Below are 17,675 nucleotides of genomic sequence, written 5' to 3'. Positions count from 1 at the left end.
ACGATTCCTTCTTCCTCCACCTTTTTTCCTTGTTTTGTTTTCACACAGGGTTCCAGGCTAAGGATGAAGAATAAATGGTAAGTTATTGCATAGTCAGCCTGGGGCAGGTTAATGAATTAAAATGAGTGTGGATAAAAAGAAGTTACACCAACACTTTCAACATTATTAAAATAACAGGTTTTATTAGACTAAAAATGTCTACAGTGGTATTTGTATAAGTAACTGTGCTCGAGAGATCAGTGGCTGCTTCTGTGTTCCCATAATCTGTTCATTAACTCATTATAGCTTAATGTGGCTTTTGTTACAATGCTGGGTGCAGTATTTTCATAGAGCCTGTGAGTGCAAGTTGACAAGCCCAATCACTCAGAGAAAGTCTCCTTAACACTCAGCAAAAGCAGCCATAGCAGGGTAAGAAAGGAGAGTGCAGCTTCTTTTGCATTTTATGACATAATTTGTTAAAGCACCAAGATTTTCTTGCTTTCTGTCTGATGGCTAGGCCAGATAAATGAGAGAGATAATAGCTCATTGTTTCCTGCTCTTTGAATGGCATTTCTCTATTGTCTTAAAGCCTCAGTGGAGTGAACTTCACAGAGTGGGCTTTGTTGAAACAAAAGCACTTGTGCCTCATGTCACCAAGAGAGCTACAGTGGAAATGCTAATTTGATAGAACTAAAAAGTGTTTGAGGTGGAGCCTATAGGCTAAATATGAGATACTCACCATCAGCTATTTACAGTCTTTGGTTTTCTGTCCTGGGTGAACAGCCTGTTTCACAGGAACATCAGTTTTTGTGCCTTGTCATTTCACCAATTGCATCATGCAGTCAGATTTCAAATGCCTTAAGAGTAACCATAGTAACTGCAGGCTATTTAAATAAGCTGAAAGAAAAGGAATTCCCTCCCTCATAAAACCCTTCAGTCAAAGGTACAGCAAGATTCAGATTCTCCTCTGCTGCACACTGGCACTGCTCCACTGGATTTTATGGTTCTGTGGATTTGCACAGGTTGATCTGGTTCTAAAAGTATCTGTGGAGCAAATCAACGTAAGTGGGTGTAAGCTTCTCGAGGAAGACAGAGCAGCGACTGCTGGCACAAGGATAGATTTGTGTCTTTGTGTGTGTGTGTGCCTGCCTGTCTGCGCAGGCGAGCGCGGATGCATCCGCTCGTTCCCTTCCCCGCCCCTGAAAAATGTCACATTTGTGGCTGACACAGAACTACTATTGCTCTTGTGCTCTTCTTACTCATGGAGTGATGTCAGAGCCTCCGGTTTTAGCTTGACAGTGTTTCTGTAGTCAGTGTGGGATGGGCTATAAGTCTACTCTTTAATGTTCTGAATCAGAATTTTAATGCAGTTGGGTAGGCCAAATTCCAAGTGCAACATGCTACACTTGGCAGTAGCATGGTGTCATCCATGCAAGAACACAAGGAGGAAGCCAGGTTTGAGTGTCTTTTTGTTTTGACAATGGGAAAAATCCAAATTTCCCTTTTACTCCTAACTTGAATTTATGCTTACCTATAGCTCTTACCTTTTGCCTGTTCCCTTTGTTTCCTAAACTGAAAATCAGGATGCTGTATTGTTAGGGAGACCCTGAATGTGATCCATCTGCTCACTGGTTCATGGAATAATTCCCCCAGATTTGTGCTTACATTGATTTCAGTGATAGATGGTGCTGGTGATTCTAAATGTCACTGCTTCTTGCATCTCAGGATCTCTTCTTTTTTCCTCCAAGTTTATAATGCAAGAGAATAAAAATATTTAATTTAGATGAATCGTTAACTGTTAAGTTTTCTGAAAAAAAGAAGGACTAAGTTAGGTAAGTAATTCAAGTAAGCAATTGTTCCTAACTCCTAAGCTGAATGTGCTAATGAAGCAGTTATGAACTGACTGGAGATTTTGGTTTCTGAATTGCTTATTAAGAAAACTGTTCTATCTGCAAAAACACTAATTGTCTTGTTGGGGATATCAGTGAGAATTAGAAACTAGGCTAAATTTTGAGTCTATTTATAGATTTAATAGCAAAGAATATCTTCCAACATCTTTCATTCAGGACTGGTATTTAAAATCTTGGTGATTTCAAGTTATTAGACTTCCAAAAACCAATTTGCTATTAAGGAGTGATTAAGAAACTGATTTCAGTACTGACTATTAGAAGCTTATCATTTGGCCTTAAAGCATTAGCATTCTCTGTTCTTTGAAGACATACAGGCAGTTTTTTAGGGCCTCATGCTTATGTTGCAATAGCCATACTGAAATACAGGTATTCTCATCCTTGTTGGGCTCACCTGGGAGACAAGTTGGAAGTTGACTGAATTACTTTTTAATCTCTTTTCTTTGAACTTGGTCACTACCAAAACAATGTGCATTTTTGATTTTCATAATTCTTTCTTAAAATTCTCCTAGGGGATGATTCTTGAAACCCCTTCCATAATCAAACTTACTTTCCAATATTTTTCCTGCCTAGATTCCTCTAGGGCAGATTTCTCCAACTAAGTTTCCTAGGGGGCTGTCATTGACTGTGGTACAACTGCAGAGATCAATAGTCACTGTGGCAGTGTGCTGAACAGGCAAGATTCACAGTCATCCCAGAAAGAAGGGTGTAAAGCTCCCTGACCTTGTGGAGACAGAGAGGGAAGAGAAGGTGACATTTATACTTCTTGGTGAGGAAGTGAGGATAAAAAGGAAGTCTAATATATCTTTGAGACATCACCAGTTATAGAAACTCTGAATTTGTGTCTCATTTTTCACGTGTTAAATAATGTTGTCTTTCTAGCTGAGCAGAGGTAGTGTTTTCCCTCTCCACTTCAAAAGTTTGCTCAGTTTGTGATGAAGTTCTTTTTTTAGGTTGACTGTTGTTCTATACATTAGAATTTTTCATCAACTTTTGGTCTATAAGCCACTTGGAAAATATTATTTCTTCAGTTTCAAACGTTCAATTGTTAAATATTACCAGCAGCACCTATTGAAATCAATCTTTTCCCATTTTATTCTGTTTTATAGCAAGATAGAGATTAAATAATTCATGCTTTAATAGGGTAAACTTAATTATTCGGTGCTCCCACCTCTGCTCCCTCCACTCCCAGATTAACATCAATATTATCTAAAATGTCTTGGATTCAATGGTTTAATTTAATCTAGAGAAAAAAACAAAAAAAGAAGTGCCAGATGAGAGCTTGGGTAAACTTCCTGGAATCTAGAGATCCTGATCCACAGCCATTTCTCTCAGCAGATAGCATTTTACTAACTTCAGTGATCTTTGGAGTGGGCAGAGATGATGTAGCAAAGTGCAGTGCAGTTTGGTGGTGGTGGGAGTCTGGAATTAGCTATAGGCCAGACTGTTTTATAAGCAGTGGAGAGTTTAGGGGTTAAGAAGAGATTTAACTGTTTTGAGAAGTAGAGAGAAAGTAGCATTTCCTCTGCTATATTTCATATATATCTGTTAGGATCATGACAGATTGAGAGCTGAGGTGATCTGAAGTATTTCATTCAATATTTAGACAATCTGAATCCATCTCCAGTCTCTTCCTTCTGAAGTGTGGCTTATATTTCTGGCTAATATCTGCAAGTAGGTACTGCTTCTCTGGGCTACTGGAGGCTGGCCAGCTGTTAAGCCAGAACATTACATGTAGAGCTTCTTGAAGAAGAAAATATTTGTACAACGGGCTGCAATATAGATATACCATGCACGTTTTGACGGAGAAATAAACCCACACATTTACACTTCCAGTCTGATTTTTTTAAGGTGGTGATTTACAGCCCTATTACCACTTGGCAAGCCAAGGTCTGGAGAATAATATCAAGCCATCTGCTTGTGCCCCTGTAGGGCAGCTTGTAGCCATGATGCTGCGTTGCAAATACATCATCGCAACTCACATGCTGAAAATCTTGTTGCGTGTCTTGGATCCTTTTTTTTTTGTTTGCCTGCAGGATGGTGGCAGATGTGCCAGACACACATGTGGGTTTTGTGTGACTGACTGTGCTGTAAATAGTTGAAATTATCATCTGTGATATTTTTTGCTTTTTTCCTGTTACATAGCCAAGAAAATGTGGAAGGGGTCTTTTAGGAAAGGCTGCCATGCACTAGAAACAAGATGAAATAATTTTTAGAGAAATGCTACTTCTCCCAAATAGTTTTTGAGCTAATTGCCTTGCTAATTCTTCTTTTGATATCATAGTCCTCTCTTACTGGCATTGTACTTGGATACCACACAAACTAATTGAGGACTTACCTTACTTTGGTTTGATTTCTTTTCTATGGATACTATGCAAATCTAAATTCAGATTTTCCCTACCACTGAAAGTCTCTCCATTTTAGTTTTTTTCCCTCCTCTCTTTCCTGGCAAATCGGCGATGACTGATGCTGTTCTTCAGAGAAGAAGGCAGATTGCATTTCATGTTGGTGGCATGCAGGGTTGCTAATCAAGTTTCTGTTCCTACCACATTTCCACAAACTGGTGAGATCTGTTATCTCTGGGACCAAGTTTTGCCACACTTGCTCCGTGCCAAGGAGCATGCTATTGTGAAAAATCTGAGAAACAGCCTTTTCAAAGCCTATCTGGTATTGAGGTAGGTGCAGTTACAAGTGGTATTGCTGCAGTTCCCAACTGGAGAGCACTGCTGGCATTGCTGATGACTTCTGTTTTAAGGCATATGTCATTAGTTCTCTTGGCTCCAGGCTGTAGAGAGTAGGTTCAATGGGAATAACACTCAGGAGGTGACTGGGGTCAGCAGTGCTATAGGTAATAAAAGGGAGAAGTGGGCAGATGATATAAATGCCTGCTTTCTGGTCATTAATGTGATATACCATGTAATCTAGCTGCTTTTAATTATTCATTATGTTGGAAGGATTTACAGTAACAGACAAAAAGACAGCGTCTTGGAGCATAGATTTAGAACCATTCTGAACTGCAGACTGTGCAGGAATTAGCTCTTCATTTTGCCTCCTTGTGTTTCTCTACGTAATGAAGATTTGGTTTGTGGTGTCCCAAAAGTATCTTGTGTTACTGTCATTACTCATTCATAACCAACTCTATAAATGAATGTGTAGCAAGGAGAATATCCTTAAAGGGCTGTGGACATAAGCTGGAAATTTCTTTGGGGTGATTCTTGTTATGCTTTATTTATTATTAAAATAACTTAAAAATATTCTGTTGAAAGTGGGGAGTTACAGCTATAACTGCATCTATTCAAGGTTGATGTGTGGATCACTTTTTGAAAAGTCATTTTAGTTTCAGGGGTAGTTTCCAAATATATATATATATATACTGTACTATTTAAACAATATATGATTTACTAGTTACACTTCTAAAACTGGAATGTGCTTTTCCTGTTTCTCATCATGTGTACAGTCTTACATACAAAGTGAAACTTGATTCCCATATTTGTGTTGCTTTTTACTTGACAGGGAGGTTTGAATTCAGATGACTTCTGTTTCAGATGTGGATGCTGTGCTTATGTCAGAGATGTAATACATTTGGAAGGGTTGTGCCAGCAGATTTTCACTTATATTTGGGTCATGAAGAAACTCTGGATGTTGATGAGGTTTACCCTGGTTTTATGTAAAATTTTCAGGGTAGATCTGCCAGGCTAAACTGTTCAGTTTTTGATACTGATACAGTGGGTCTTGTTCTCAGTCAGAAAAACTACTCTGAGCCTGTTGTCCTTTTCTGTAAATGTGTCAGTAAAGATATGGATATAGTCTGTTGAATAAATAAGGAAGGAATGTCTTCTGTGGAATCTGTGTGTGTTCAGGTATGCACATACTGGATAGGAAGTAGGGATAATGATGAAATGAGGCCCAGCAGAGACTTGGAACAGACCCTCATGAGGCCATGCAACAAGAACAGCCCAGCTTCCCAAACTTGATTCTGTAAAGAGATTGAATGTACAAACCATGCAGGATTTCAGCTGCCTGTGTGAAATCAATGCCAAAGGGATGGCTATTCCTGCAGAGAGGCAGTGTCTTCCTGCAGACCTGCTCCACGGCCCTGTGGGGTGTGTTATTCCAGTGGTGAGCTTGAACAGGGGCAACCAGTTGGATGCAGCTCAGGATCATTCCCCACATCTGTGTGCTTGCTTTGGCACACACAGCCACATGCTGACCATAATCCTGTATTAGTGGTATAGCCAGCCATTCCCCACAGCAGCAGACACTGATGTCACAACTGGGGGATTATGTCCTCTTAGCAGATCTGGCAGGAGAGGGGAGACCAGATTAATGGAGCAGGTAGATGAGGAGAGGAGAAATTATTTATTAAAGCTTAAGCCTTTATCTAAGTCACATTGGCTTTTTCACAGAAGAGTTCCAAAAATCTCAAGACAAGATGCTCAGAAAAAATGGATTCTCATTTATTTTTGCAAGTTTAGTCATGAGATTTATCTATATATGTCTACTGATTTTACTTTCCCCTCCTCCCCAAACAGACTTCTTGTTCTGGATTTTGCTTCTGTAGGTTCAAGGGATTCCTTGTTTTGTTTTATTCCATGTAAATACAAATGCTCTATTAGAGGGCCAGGTTGTGAGGAACATGTAGGAATTGTAGCAGTCCATGTTTGGGGGGGCTGGAGAAGCAAGCTACAAGATTTCTTTCATGTAAACTTTGTATTCCAAGTTGGCATCAGAACAGCTGCATTGAGGTGCATTGCTGTTTTTCTGGGGAAATGCTGTCCACTGATACAGAATAGTATTGTAACTATAAAGATTATTATTTTTATATATGTGCACATGTATCTCCCTTCAAAATCCTGTCTTATTTCCAGTCCAGTAGTTTAATGTGGTCAATACTTCCTCAAATGTTGCAGGTCAGGAAAGATGTATTGTACATGCCACTCTCCAGAAGTTAAATCTAAGTTCATGGCCTCTCTACCATGTCTGCAAAACCCCTCTGTATAAATCTGCTTCTTCACCAGTGTAATTGAGAGAAGGATTTGACTACATGTAGGATTTTTTAGGTTCCTGAGGGAGTAAGGTATCTGATATTTTTGAAGGGCAATGGCTATAGGGTGCTTAATTTTCTTAAACTGATTGAAAAATCCTGACCCAGTGTGAATATTAACATTTGAGCAGGAAATAAGGGTTAATTTGTAATCCTCAGTAAAGAGATTTGACTCAAAATTTACCAAAGGAGAGAAAAAAAAAGATAACATAAGTCAATTACCAATTAGTAAGGTTCATAGCCTTTGTTGAAGCTGTAAAGTTTTATACCATCAATCATTTGGTGTAGTAAGTTTAGTTTTAAAATTAAAGGATATCCCCCATGGAAGCTCTTCAGAAATTAAGATAAGATCAAGGAGAAGGTAAGTATAAAGGGAGAAGGAGGCAGAAAAGAAAGGATGTATTGGTATTTTTCAGACATTAGAATTAACTCCCATTATCTGGGCTGAAAAAAAAAAAAAAACACAACAAAATTGAATTTTGTTTTTTGGTTTTTTTGGGTTTTTTTGGTTTTTTGTTTTGCATAGTGACATCCCAAAAACTGATCTCCAGGTCTGGGTGTCTTTTTAATTTTAGTAAAAGTACTGGTCTGGTCTTGTAGCTATAATGCAGAAGTACAATTATTTTACTGCACACCTGTGTCCCACCTCTGATGCTTCTGGCTTTCTGCTCATCACTCAGTGTGATATGCTGCTGGTCTTCTGTTAAAAGGGTTGGTGTTGCTTGGGTTTACCTCATGGTTTGGTTTCTGTTACTGATTTTTATTTTTTGTTCCTATGGATTGGCAGAGTGTAAGTTTGGGGTTTTCATCATGTAAATCGTTCAGCTAGACTTTTTGAATGTCACTGTGTTTTGAGGTGGGTCAAAGCCTGCTCCTTAATCTCAGATAGTTATCAATCCCCCCTCGGCCAGCACTGCTTCCAGATCAGTTGCATGGGAGTAGCCAGCCAGCCATGGCTGTGTAGAGTGATCATTGGAATAGATATGCTACTTAATTATACAAGTATTAATTTACATGGCTAAATCAGCAACTTGTTAATCAGTTTGACTATGTGATTTTAATACCTAGATTTCTTCTTTTTTTTTTTTTTTGCTGGCATTTGTTTTAGTTTCTTCTTGGTTTAGTTTCTTTAGTTTCTTCTTCTAAAGATGTTTTCATGAATGTTTATTATAATTTGTTAGTGCTTTTTAATGTTTCCTTTTGCATGTGCTTTACAAATACACATTAAGCTATTCAGTTTTGCTGGAATGGGGCTTTGTAGACAAAGCAAAGACAAATTCATGTTCACCAACAGCTTTTAGTAGAATCATGTTCACAAAATTTATTCCCCTGCACATGGGAAGGAAAAAAAGATTCCTTGTGTCTGATTCACTCATGCCTGAGGAAGCAAAACAGATCCCATCCTAGATTTAGAATGTGAAATCCCAGGAAACAAAAGTAATGAGAAAAAAACACTGAATAGGCAATGAGCTTGTAAAAATGCAGATGAGAAGTGTGAACTTGGTGCAAGGTCTTAGCTGTTGCGAGTTGTTCCGCCGCGTCTGCTTGCGAGCGGCGAGCGCTGTGTGCCTGGTGGATTAGGGGGCTTAGGAGGCTCCGGTCTCTCTGGAGGTCTCTTATCTCGCAAAGGCAGCTTTCGGTCCGCTTTGTGTACCTGCAGGAAACTCATCTGCTCTAATGGTGTGACCACAGTGAAAAGGGTGCCAGTGGAGCAGGAGACTACGCAGCTGAAAGGGGGAAATGGAAAACAAACCAGCAAATGGGAATTGAGGACCGAGCACAGTAGAAGTGATAGGTGCGCCCTTCTGTTTGCAGTTTGTCTGCGTAGCCCTTGAAGCCGTGGGGAGCTACATTGCTTTGCATATCCCCTTATTACACTGCATCTGCAGAGCTGTAGGGGCAGCAGTGGGAAACCCTGCATCGCTGCTGACCTGTGAGGAAATCATGCCTTTGAACCGTTAGCGTTTTTGACCTATTTTTTTGGATATTTATTTCCTTGAAACCATTAAATGACTCTGAAATAAAACCATTTTGACTTCTCCAAGCTGTGAGCTCCGAACAGGTTAAAAAGGGAAACAAGCTAAAAGCTCTGTTTCCTTTGCCTGAAAATCCACTGATGCAGGATGAAATTAAAGCCTATAAATAGCTCCTGTCCCTTCAGCTTCATCATGCGAGCTTCGGCTGTGCGCAAGGATTAGAAGAAGACAGAATGGATTTCTGTGTGGCGTCAACAAGAGTCAAGGATTATGCCCACTGTGCACATTGTATTGTTCATTTCTCGTGGGCCCTTGCAGGGAAATTAAATCCCTTCTGATGCTCAAGGTGCAGCAAGCAGAGCTGGCTTTGAACAGGATGCGTGCATTGCAAAGCAATTTTATACAGGAGCATTTAGCTTCCTGTGGGTCTGCTGTGTCAAGCCCTGCAGACAACCCAGCACAGATCATAGCAGCAGGGGCTGGGGCTTCTCATGCTTTGAGCTGAAGCCACTATCAGTGAGGTTTATTGCCACTGAACACATTTTGAAAATAGGTTGGTTGTATGTTTGTTTGTCTTGTTGCCCCTTTTTCACTGTGTTGCCTTCTCTTGTGCAAATCCTGTGCTGCTGAGCATTGCCAGAAGGCTTTCACAGAGTTAACTGCAAACAGACCCTTGTGAGAGGTACAGCTCCTGAAGAAAGGATGCCAGATCTTTCCTTAGAGGAGCACTCAAGGTTGCCATGACCTTAGCAGTGTGAAGAGTTATTTTATCTCTTCTCTCCTCTCTGCTTGTCTTTCCCACCCATACGTTGTGTGTGTCATTAGAAAACATTGCATTGCTGCAAGGAGAAATATTATAGTAAATTCCTCTTTATTATTTACAACAAATAGAAGCATAGAACAACAGTATTTGTCCAAAAAGTAAAGAAGTAAGTAAACAAACATCTCCTTTTTGGAGCAGTTTGTAAAACTTCTGCTTTTTCATATTCCTGTCCCATAAGTTGCAGAAGCCCACTTGCTGGCAGCTCCTGTATGTTTAAATGAGGTTTGATAGAGCAAAGTATCTTTCAGAGTTTGATCCTCAGCTTAATATATATATTTAGAGCTGTAAAATGACAAGTACTTTTAATATCTCTGCTTTATATATGATAATTTCAGTGGGGAAGAGGGCAAGAGAGGAGTAACTTCAGACTGATGTTTTTATTGCTTTATAGCTTATGTCTGAACATTTAAATAAGAAAATAGTGGTAGTATTTGTTATTAGCTGATAAAAGGATTTTATGTACATGCTGGATTTTTCACATCCTAAAGATATCTTCGGACTGCTAGGATTGCGGCTTTGTTGTGGCAATGCTGTAATTCTTTCACTAAAATCTCCATGAGTCAGCATTATGGCAGTGTGAGAACTTGCTCCAATACTCAAACCTCCCCTAAAAACCTCCCTAAGGAGAAAAGTGGTTGAGGATGTAGAACTTGCAGTAGTCATGGACAGTAGGCAGAACTTACTTTTAGTTTGAATAAAGCAGTTTTGTTGTTAATTCTTATGGGTACATCTAGTAAATAGAGTGTGCATTTTAATTTCCCACTTTTAACAAGAAGTAAGGTCCTTTTTCCTGACATTATAACCCTCGTGAATCTATCTATGATTGATGGAAACCATATTTCAGTCTTCTTCTGTAGAATTGAGAAGATTATCCATCCTCTGGTAATTCAGTAGATATAAGGTATAGGTATAAGGAAAATGCTATCCTTTCCTATACTCTGAAGCCTAAACAGGTATGTACTAATCATTGGATTGTGAGCCTACCACTTTTGCAGAAATGTGATATTTATGTTTTCCAGTAATAAAAATTAGCTCACTGTGATGTTGGGACTTCCTTCAGGGAGACAGTGGATGTCTGATTAGGACAGGACTCACTGAGAGGTGCATCTCAAGGTTATGCAGTCAAATCCCAAAGGCTGCTTCTTTTTTCTTTAGGCACATTCTTTGTAAATTTCCAGTTGTACGTGTGTATCAATAATGGCTTTTAGAACATTAAGAACAAGAACATATAGGGAAACAAAGAATGCAGAGTTAAGGTTACCCATCTTAGAAAAGCTGGAAAAGTCACTCATATCTATAAAACTTAGAAGCTTTTGCTACTTTGTTCATCTGTTCACTTGTAATGTTGCCAGAGTCCACTAAAACAAAAAAAGCTTTGATTTGGGCTCCCTAGTTGCTATGAAGGTGGGAAGGCTGCTGGATGCAGCTACAGTCGGGCTGTGTTCTCTCTGCCCCCCGGAAAAATGGGAGGTTACTAGGGTCCTGCTGACCTGCTCTCCTTCAGAAACCTTCTCATTGTGGTGCAGAGTAACCAAAATAGCATTTTGGCTTAATGGCTCCAGCACTTTGAGAAAGGTGCACTTCCCCAGTGAGGCAGAGACTCCAGTGGTGCAGATTCGAGTATCATTTGGCTCTGTCCAGGATGGCCACTATTAAAGAGCTCTTTGCCAGCAATGTAAAAGCCTTTACTGGTGCAAACTCGCCTGCTCTTTGTACTTCAGATGTTCCAGTGATTGGACACCTTTGTGAATATTTTTGTTGTAATCTATATATTGATTCCTCTTCCCCATGGGTGAACGTTTTATCTCTGTGCTCCATGGCAAAGGGAAGTTTATTTCTCCTTTCCAAAAGTTGCTGCAAATGTCCTAAGGGTGACATGTAATATACTGGCTGCAACAGAAAAACAAGAACTGTGTTTTCAGGTGTAGACAGGAGGAAAGGTAGGAGGATGATTTTATGAGGCGGAAAGATTTATTCCATTATTTCTGAATTCTACCTGTTTCATCTTTCCAAATAATGTAATGCTGTAAACTGTGAGTCCTAATGGAATAAAGCAGTAAGTGCTGTAGCCAGAGGCACATAAGAATATCAATTAAACATACACTTGAAAACATCCATTGGGAAAGTAAGATTTAGTAGCTGTCATTGCAGCATGTTAACCTACTTTACCCCTCCTTGCCCTCACCTCTTTTCCAGGCTTGTCTTCCAAGCTCCAGGTCCTCACTCCATGAACTATATGAGAATGGCAGTTTATAGAAAGGCCCCTCAAGGACATGCTGTTTGAGGCCTAATTCTGCATCAGTCTAGAAATCAGCTTTCCCTTACTTCAGCTGGTGCAGGTTACTACCATCACGTTGACTTCTGTGAATGGAGCAGACTGCAGTCCTTTCATTGGTTTTACTACCCGAAGATCAGCAGGTGGCTACAGGCGTGGCTGCTCCTCATGGGGTGGGTGCCCAGTGGAGAGTGCACTGTGAGCCTCAGAGCTCATTGTGTACCAGCCCATTCTGTGTGTCTCTGATGTCAGGATGTGTTCCTGAACAGACAGATGGTATCACCCACCAGGGGATTATCAGGTCCTTCCCTGTTGAAGCAAAAATCTACACTCAGCACTTTCTGAGAAGAGGGAGAAAGCACTACAGCCAAACTCCTGAAGGGAATAGCCAACTGCTGCCTTGCCATTTTTGACCCTAACCTTGACGTAACTCTTGGTGAAACAAATGGTGAAAAATGGCATAGCTTCTCCCCACCTGAAGCCTTAGAATATGTAGGATGTGGGCAAAGGAGTCAGAACCATTACTATTCCTAGATGTCCACCCAGTCAGACAAGCAGATGGAGAAGCACAAACTGTTCTCGGAGAGAGTAAGAAATATGGACCGATGCCTACAGTGCAATTTCAATGCCAAATACCAGTGTGAAATCAGCAAGCCTAGAGGTCCCAGTAGGGAAAACCACTAAATTATGCTCAGTTTAACATGTAATAGGGGGAAATACATAAAATACATTGACTTACTATATAATTATATAAAGTTTGTAATTTGAAAAATCTCCCTTACTTCTTGAAAAACAAGAAAGTCTTAATCTGATGGCAGTAGAATATTGACTTGTGCTCAGTTTGTAGAATCTGTAATCAGGATACTCTTGTGACCAGAATGACTTGAGAAATACTGCAGTGCACCCGACTGTGCATCTTGCATGTTTGTGAATTGAAAACGAAAGTAAGAGGACAGTCCTGTTACTTATATGTGATGTTATTAGCTGTATAAAGAGATGGGAGATTTAATGTAAGGAGATGACAGAATAAAGACAAGTTGAGGCAGCAGCAGACATACAGAAGAAACCTCAGTGTCTGCAGTTACTGGAGTTAGAAGTCTTTACTACTGTGCTTATGTTTTGAGATGCTTGTTAAGAGAACAGAGAAGGGGCAAGAACCAAGTGTGTGATAACAAGCTGTACTGTTAACAAGCTGTGCTGTACAAGATGTAACGGAAGAAAAAGGAGTGAGGAAAGGAGATAAAGGATGTAGACTGTAAGTGGAGGTTTAATGTGAGGTCATGGATTGACTATTGCAGACATCAGGTATTTGTGAAACAGCAGTTATTGCATGGCTTGAATGAGATGTAATTAAAAAGAATAATCAATCTAGGTGGCTGAAGATACAGCTGGAGGAAAAGAAGGAAAGCAAGTATTGATGATAAACTGCTACTTTCTTATAGTGCTGATCACTGTCTTTGCAAGGTCCTCCAATGAGTCTGCAGTGCCTGAGGAGGTTGGAAGTTCTTGCTCCAGATGAACCATGCAAATACAAAAATTCATAATCAGGAAATACATTTTGACAGATGTATTGTGCTGCATGAGCATTTCCTCAGTGGAGTCAATTAGCAGGGCAAGGAGAAGATACAGTGTGAGATGGAAGTGGGAGTAGCTCACTGAGGGTTGTGAAATAACTTTTACCACAGCATTATTTTCTAGACACAGCATAATCCAAAGCACTGTCCACTTCCTCATACCACATTGGAGTATCTGGATCTGTATCTAGCAGGTAGTCCCATGGGAAGCAAACAGAAAGGCAAGGCAGTTAGAGAGGACCATGCTAGATCATATAATGTGGCTCTTAGCAAGACCCGTGACAGAAATGTGGGACTATTTCATGGAAAGGAGGGTAAAAAACCCATCACATTTTCCTGAATGTGTCAAACTAATTAAAAACCCCCACAAAGCTAGACTTGGGCAGATGATGTCAAGGGTGCCTTTTACAGCTGACATACAGAAAATTCTTCATAACTAAAGATTGACTGTAGGGTTAAAAAAAATCAGTAGACTTGTTTACCAGCAAACAAGTAAGCAAAAGCAGTCAGAATATTTACATGTCAACCTGACATAAACTGATCATAACATGACATAATTTGATCATAACCTGTAAGTGCCTGAACTGAGCATTGCCAAAGCTACATCACAAACTATACTTTGGAGTAGGAAAAGGCTAGGATAATTCCTTCAGGCAATGGCATATGCTGGCTAGCACTGAGCATTGCAGCCTAGAATGCTGACCTCTAAATGAGTAGCTTTCTTCTTTCAATTCAGTCATTCTTTCAAGAATCATTTAAAAATACTTGGCAAGAGTAAAAGCTTGATAATTTCTCATACATGCTATCAAATCAAAGCCTTTTCCAGGCTGTTTTAAAAAACATATTAGTATGTTTACTCAATATTTATGATTGTTTTACAAGCTTTGAAGTGGGGAACAGGGGAAATGTTAATAGGTACTGAGGAAGGTTACCAAGTGATTATGTTGTAGAGGATGTCCTCTGCTGTGACTCCTTAAATCAGTCATTCATAATGTATACATGTACTTCTGAGAGCAGCAGTGCCCCACCGTGAGACTGTGTTTTCCCTCTCTGTGACAGAAGGAAGATGTTAGGCAGGAATTCAAAGTCTCATAGCTCCCATTGGAGCTGTGCTCTATTTTTTAGGCTTATGTTTGAAGGAGCTACACCTTTTCATCTTGGAACAGAGGCTGGTCAGCACTCACTGGAGAGCAAGACCAAAGTTTTTTGCAAATCCAGAGAACCCCTGTACATCTCCTTTATTCATACAACAGATCTAGATTCTTTCACAGAATTACCATTAGGGTTAAGTTCTTCTAGACACAATGTCCAAAGGGAATAATTTATACTTCCCTCTTCCTTCCTTTGTACATGCCATGTGAGGTAAAGCTACCCTGAGGCTAGATTTCGTGGGATTCTTTCTTTCATGACTTGTTCTTCTAAAAAAGATACCTACAACACAAGATTCCAGAAAGGCCTTTGAACTTACTTTTCATTTCCTTAGTGGTCATACTTTAGCTCCTAGGATCTATGGCTGGAGAGGAGATAAAGTATGTACTTAATTCTCAGGCTGCACTGAATTGTAGAAAGCAGGTGAGACCTGTGCCAGTGGATGGGATGTGCATTCCTTGGTGCCCAGCAGATTCATTTTGTGATTTTTTTTTTCCCCCATTTTTCCTCTTATTCACAAGATCTGAGCACTTGAAAGACATTTAGGTATCTGTCACCCATGAGACACAGTGAGATTCAGCTGGCTAAATTACCTCATTCCTCATCAGTGAAAGAGTAATTAAATACTATTTCAGATTTATTATGAGCATAATTGCACTAAGGACCGTAAGGCACCCTATTTACCCTACAGTTGCAGAGAGGAGTCTATATCTATTAGAAGACCAGTATAAGATCAGTAGCATAGTCTCTTATACTGATTCAGCCAACTATTGCCTCGGTTCACAAGGGACTGGAACAAAGGACTGTCACAGGAGAGTTAATGGATCATTGACCTGCTATATGGTGACTTTTTACATTATTAAAAACATTATATCTCCTGTATTTTGTGGGCTTTGCTGTTTGGATGCAGCATCCAGGTGACCTTTTGGGAATAGAGCTTTTCTGTATGTGTATTAAGGACATTTATAGAAACAGCCTAATGTATTCTTATGTTTTCTTCTGCTTCTTCAGACAGTGCCTGTCTACTTCATGTACAGTGTCCGTTGTGTTCCTTCTGTTTGCTTTTGTTGTTTTGTTTTTTTTCAAATAGCACATTTACCACTGAGTTTTTGCATACACAGAAATGTACAAAACTCCCTCTTGGAGGTTTTAAAGAGCCCATCAGGTCATTTAATGAAAGAAGATATTTTAGACCCAGTTTTCTGGGCAGAATTCCAGATTGGGAAATCACATTTTTCTCTCTGTCTTAAGCAGTTTTGTGCTGTTGCCTCACTTTAGTTAAATGCTATCACATTTCACCATAAAAGATGCTGCATTTCAATACTTACCTTTTGAAAAGTGCTTTGGGATTTGCTCAGATAGTTCTCTTATATGTTTTGTCTCTGTAGTGGTTTGCTTCACCACTTCTCCTTCAAATTAGAAAACTTGTCTTGTTTCCAAGAAGAAGTGCCAGGTATGACTTCAGGTTTACACATCCTACTGGATTTGAGATCTTTGTTCACTGACTAAGAAAATGTTGATGTAGGTTTTAAGTATTGCTGTGGCTGTGCTTGTTGTGTTTCCATGTTAAGAATTACTAGTTTGTCTGTGGATTGTAAGCAATTTGGTGCAAGTATTCAGTATTCAAAATCTAATCAGGTTGTGGGATTTTACTTTGATTCATAAATCACCTTATTCATTCTAGAGTGAGTTTTGTTGTGCCAAACTGAACACTGTTTTAAGCCACTTGTGTGGCTGCCATGAATAAAGAGAAACATGGGAAGAACACATACTACCAGAAGAACTTACAGAACCCTCTAACAGGGAAGGGAAACTTGAAAACAAAATTTTCTTTTACCCTCACATTTGTCTTGTGTGTTTTGGTTATAGGAGGCTGGAGTATTACTTCAAGAAATACTGAGTAAGATATTTTTAAACAGCATTGAGATTTTTAATGGGATTATGTTCCTTTAAAAAGATTTATTTTCCTTCACTTGCCTTCTTTAGATTTCTGCAAATAAAATCATTACTATACTCTTTCTAGTGACTGAACACAAAAGTACGAGGAACGTGGAAGGGCAGAAATCAATTTCTTTCATTTGTGTGAACATAAAGGCCATAGCTCCATTTAGGTGTACAGCTGAAGACGTGTTTCCTTTGCAAATAAACTGTGCACCTTGATGTCATTTTATTTTCCCACTTTGCCTGTAATTGTTTTGATTAAAGGGTAGATGCAGCTCTGGAGAGCTGAAGAAAGCAACCTCCAGGTAGAGATATCCAGACAATGGATGTGTGTTGTTTCCTCTACCATAGCAGATCACCAGAGGATAACATACTGCTGTAGCAGGTCTGGTTTCTGTGCTGCACATCTGCAGATGTCTGAAATGCCTAAATCTTAATAGTTCAAGGCTTTCCTTTCAGCTTCCTGTCTGCCTAATCCATTCAGATCTTTTAGCTGGGGCAGAGACAGCAGTGCTCCTGTATTAAACATATTTAGGAAGGAGCATTTAGCTGTTGCTGGCTCCTCTAGACTCATTAATTCAGGTGAATAGCAAGCAAGGTGGCTTTGCCTGTGTTGCCACGCTGCAATCTTTCTGTGCCATGGAGCCTGAATGAGGGAACAGGGGAAAGAGGCAGCTGTGTTAGCCTGTTGTCACTGCCATCGCTAATAGAACACGATGATTTCCATCTTTTCCCATCTGCCCATGGGGGGAGAGACGCCGACAAAGCCTTGGGATTGGTTACAATCTCCTGAAATCGCAAAGCAGATGGATATTGAGCAGATAAGCGTTAATCTGTCCTGGGAGAGGATTAATCGGGTGAAAGATGGCAATCTACGTGTGCGCGCGGGTGTGTGGGGAAGGGGCGGGGGTGAGAGTGGTGGGCAGCTGGTGCTGCTGTCATCTCTTCTGGCCCTGCTTTTGTCTTGTGCCTGTGCCATGATGGCAAATAAGGTCTGTTTCCTGCAC

General features: G+C 39.9%; 1 protein-coding gene and 1 long non-coding RNA gene across 17 annotated transcripts in view; both read left to right on the top strand.

Moving 5' to 3' along the window:
* Window positions 1–17,675, top strand: part of BRSK2 (BR serine/threonine kinase 2) — a 301,198-nt gene that overhangs the window by 62,778 nt on the left and 220,745 nt on the right. The window lies entirely within an intron of this gene.
* Window positions 1–17,675, top strand: part of LOC146767313 (uncharacterized) — a 49,987-nt gene that overhangs the window by 14,753 nt on the left and 17,559 nt on the right. Inside the window, exon 2 of the long non-coding RNA XR_014955564.1 lies at window positions 49–17,675. This exon is cut by the window's right edge and continues 17,559 nt beyond it. This is a non-coding gene — a long non-coding RNA (uncharacterized LOC146767313). The remainder of the gene's footprint in view (window positions 1–48) is intronic.

The sequence above is a fragment of the Lonchura striata genome, chromosome 5 (assembly GCF_050655825.1).
Source record: "Lonchura striata isolate lonStrDom1 chromosome 5, ASM5065582v1, whole genome shotgun sequence".
NCBI lineage: Eukaryota > Metazoa > Chordata > Aves > Passeriformes > Estrildidae > Lonchura > Lonchura striata.
Note: the sequence above shows the minus strand (reverse complement) of the source record. Positions and strands in the feature narration are given on the sequence as shown.